Genomic DNA, 4,186 nt, shown 5'->3' on the forward strand with positions numbered 1-4,186 from the left:
GACCGATTTGATTTTCCAAGGTCTTGATAGAAATAACCAGACTTTTGCATAAAAGCTTAAGTTCCTCAAAATCAGCACTAAAAGGTGGAGCCGCACCTCCTTGTTGAGGATATGATTGCCTTTGAGCATACTACTGTGGTTGCTGGAATCCGGGTGGATTAAACTATTTACTTACGCTTTGCTGATATGGTTGCTGAATAGCATTCTGATTATTACTCCAGCTGAAATTTGGATGATTCCTGTTGTTAGGATGATAAGTAGCTGGCACAGGCTGCTGCGGTCGCTGATAATTGTTCACATACTGAACAGATTCATTAGTAAGAGAACACTGATCCGTAGCATGAGAACCGGTACAAAGCTCACAGACCATACCTATCTGATTGAGTCCATATGTGGCTAAAGAATCAACCTTCATAGACAACGCTTGGAGCTGTGTTACAATAGTTGTAGCTGCATCAACTTCCAGAATACCTGCTACCTTCCCAGGCATCATCCTTTGAGTTGGGTTTTGATGCTCATTTGCAGCCATAGTCTCAATAAGATTATAAGCCTCAGTATAGCTTTTGGCCCACAAGGCGCCTCCAGCTGCTGCATCGAGCATGGGCCGAGATTGGGCCCCCAAACCATTATAGAAACCAGTGATCACCATCCAATCAGGCATACCATGATGTGGACACTTTCTCAACATCTCCTTGTAGCGCTCCTAAGCTTCGCACATAGATTCTGTAGGTTGCTGCGCAAACTGAGTAAGAGCACTCCTCATAGCCGCAGTTTTCGCCATTGGATAGAACTTCACCAGAAACTTCTTTATCCCAGCTGGTTCAGAATGTAACCAGTCCTTAGTTTTATCCCTAAGTAAGAATGGGAAAATCCTCAGCTTGATAGCCTCATCAGTCACACCATTATATTTGAAAGTACTACAGATCTCGACAAAATTCCTGATGTGCATGTTGGGATCTTCAGTAGCACCACCTCCAAAAGAAACAGAATTCTGCACCATCTGAATAGTGCCCGGCTTGATTTCAAAAGTGTTAGCCTAAATAGCCGGGTGAAGGATGCTTGACTGAATGTCATCAATTTTAGGCCGAGAACAGTCCATAAGAGCTGGATCTGCCGGAACTATCCGATCACCCATGTTACTGGTTCTTTCTGCTCACTTTATGTATCCAAATCTTCAAAATCTATCTTCTCCGAAATACCAAGAACTTCGTCTGTCTCCTCAGCCGTATCTAAATTCCTCTTGCGAGTACGAAAACTTGTTTGCATAAACGCTCGCTAAAGTACTTGAAACACAACCGAAAATAATAAGTAACTAGTCTAAATCAATGAGTCCTAATGACCACTGATGGTAAGTACATAAACTAAACAAATACGCCGAGTCCCCGGCAGCGGCGCCAAAAACTTGTTAGGGCGAAAAAATACGCTAATAATACACGCAAGTATACACGTTCGCAAGTAATATAGAATACTTTCTAGTTCGTTCCCACAGAGACTCGGATTAATTATGTTCAATTAACACTCACTCTCCAATGTATAATTACTTCTCAATGTCAAGACAATAATACTTAGATTTGATTAACTAATTATTAACAATAATTAACTACGAGAATTAAGCACTTAATTGACACTTGAATTAACAATATTAAACACACATGAGATCACAACTTCATTACTACTTCCTTCAATAGTTATTGTTATTACCCTTAGCATGTAACGGTGATGATATTAATCGAATAACACGAAACTGATAAAAGCCAACTTTCATTGTACTAATACCATTCTACCAAACATCCACAATTAAGATAGAAGTTGAATAGGCATAAATTATGTTGAGACCCTATATGTCTATAGAATTTGACAACATAACGATTTAAGCACAAGTTATTCCTTATGATTACACAGGGCAAGTAAAACGGTTAGAGTTACCCACTAATCATGCATACACATATATGAACCTATGCTAGCATGGCAAGTTCTAAACCTCAAGATCCACCATCACTTCACAAGAGATTAACACCCTATCTTATATGTTCGTGACGCACATAAGACGAATAAGCACAACCAATACTAGATATCATACAATCATCACACACTAAGGTATTAAACAACTAACTAAAGTATTCCATAGAAAATCCGTTACGACCCCATGATCACGATTAGCCCATGATTGAACTCATCATCACCATGGATTCATATGAAAACGTGATAATAACACACGAGAATAATAACTAAAACTACTTATATTAAACCAGAGTACGTCACAAGAGTAAATAGGTTCAAAGTAAAGAAAATTAGCATCCAATGTTACAACGAAATAAAGAATCATAAGAAAATATGCTTCCTCTTTGTTGCGATGTGCTAAAACGGTCTTCTTCCTTATCTCCTCGCTCCTCGATTAATACTACGATTCAACACACGTGAAACGTCTCTGAAAACTACTTAGATAAGAGTCCCACAAAACCCAGCTATCTCAGAAGTTGGAAGCTCAACAGAATTAGGAGTCTAAAAATAATAATTTAAATTTCCGTCCCTGAGCGGCCGCTCAGCAATCCTGAGCGGGCGCTCAGCTTCCTGAGCGGTCACTCAGCAGAGCTGAGTGGGCGCTCAGACCCCTTCTGGAAAAAAACTCTGTTTTTTCTCCCGTTCTTTGCTGCATTCTGCTCCTATCTTCCCACTTGCAATGCCAAGCACATGCCAAGGCTTATTCTTGATGAAATTTCTCCATAAACGCCAGTAATACCCTGAAATGCATAAACACTAGAAAAACACATCAAATACACAAAATACTTGATTTCAAGGCATCAATTCAAGCCATTATAAGACGTTCTAAGTGGTATAAAATGCCACTTATCAATAAGGCTCAAGAATTGAAGATTCAGTCTTGGTCTTGAATGAAAATTTTCATTGTTTTGCCTTTTGACAGGAATCACAAAGGCCATCAGGAGCAAATACTGATTTTGGAAAACCTCTCATAAGATCTTTCTTGACTAGTTCATTTATATTGTTGAAATTTAAATGAGAAAGTTTCTTGTGCCAATTCCAGCTTTCTTCAATTGATGCTCTTCTTAACAGACAGATTGCAGAATCATCAGTACTTGTTAAAAGCTTGGCTTCATAAATGTTACCATGCCTGTATCCTTTCAGAACAACTTTGCCTGTAGATTTGCTTACAACATCACAGTGTTCTTTAAAGAAATCTACATGATAACCTCTGTCACATATTTGACTAACACTGAGCAGATTGTGTTTAAGTCCTGAGACCAGAGCTACTTTTTCAATGATGACATTCCCCAGATTGATATTGCCATATCCCAAAGTTTTTCCCATGTTGCCATCTCCAGAAGAAACACTTGGGCCAGCTTTCTCCATAAAGTCTGATAGCAAGGCTTTATTTCCAGTCATATGTCCTGAACATCCACTATCCAGAACTAAGATGTTTTTCCTGTTGCCCTGCAATCACAAAGACCACTAATGATTAGTTTTAAGGACCCAGACTTGATTGGATCCTTTGGCCTTATTAAGTTTGTTAACATTTGCAGCGGATTTAGCATCTGAATTTATGTTAACAGTTTTCTTATGAGTATTTACAGTATCAGACTTTGCATCAGAACTTACACTAGAAGGAATAATGCTAACTTTCTTTAAAGAAGGTTTTATTTGATAATAATCATAGTACAAACTATGATATTCCTTACAAGTATAAATGGAATGCCATAAACTACCACAATAAAAACAAGGATTTTGTGGCCTATATCTAACAGACTGACTCTTAACTCCTGACTTTGAAGGTAAGGAGTTTATGTTCTTATTTTTCCTGCAAAAAGAAGCCAAATGGTTAGAAATTCCACAGTTATAACATTTCTTTCTAGGAGTATTAGGAACAGGCTTATAATCATTACTTTTATTCACACCTTCCTTTCCATTCCTATTTTTCCTAGGTGGCTTTACCTTGTTTATATTTTTAACATCTTTCAGCTTATGCTTAAGCTGCTTCTTTGTCATTAAGTGTGACGGCCTCAACCCCGGGGTCAGGAGTTGACGTCATCAACAACAATCATATGATAAACAATTCAATAATAGGATATATCTACGACCCCTTTACCAAGATCTCTGCCAGGTTTAAGTATGATTTAGGTTACAACTAACACAAACCAACTTATAACAATCATCTCGACGCAGCTAACTT

General features: G+C 38.2%; 1 non-coding gene across 1 annotated transcript; it reads left to right on the forward strand.

The window, feature by feature from the left end:
- The first annotated feature begins 659 nt into the window (after positions 1 to 659).
- On the forward strand, positions 660 to 766 carry LOC141669755 (small nucleolar RNA R71). Its single transcript, XR_012554016.1, has one exon. It is a non-coding gene; the product is annotated as a small nucleolar RNA R71 (small nucleolar RNA).
- Positions 767 to 4,186: the final 3,420 nt, after the last annotated feature.

The sequence above is a fragment of the Apium graveolens genome, chromosome 6 (assembly GCF_009905375.1).
Source record: "Apium graveolens cultivar Ventura chromosome 6, ASM990537v1, whole genome shotgun sequence".
NCBI classification, from domain to species: Eukaryota; Viridiplantae; Streptophyta; class Magnoliopsida; order Apiales; family Apiaceae; genus Apium; species Apium graveolens.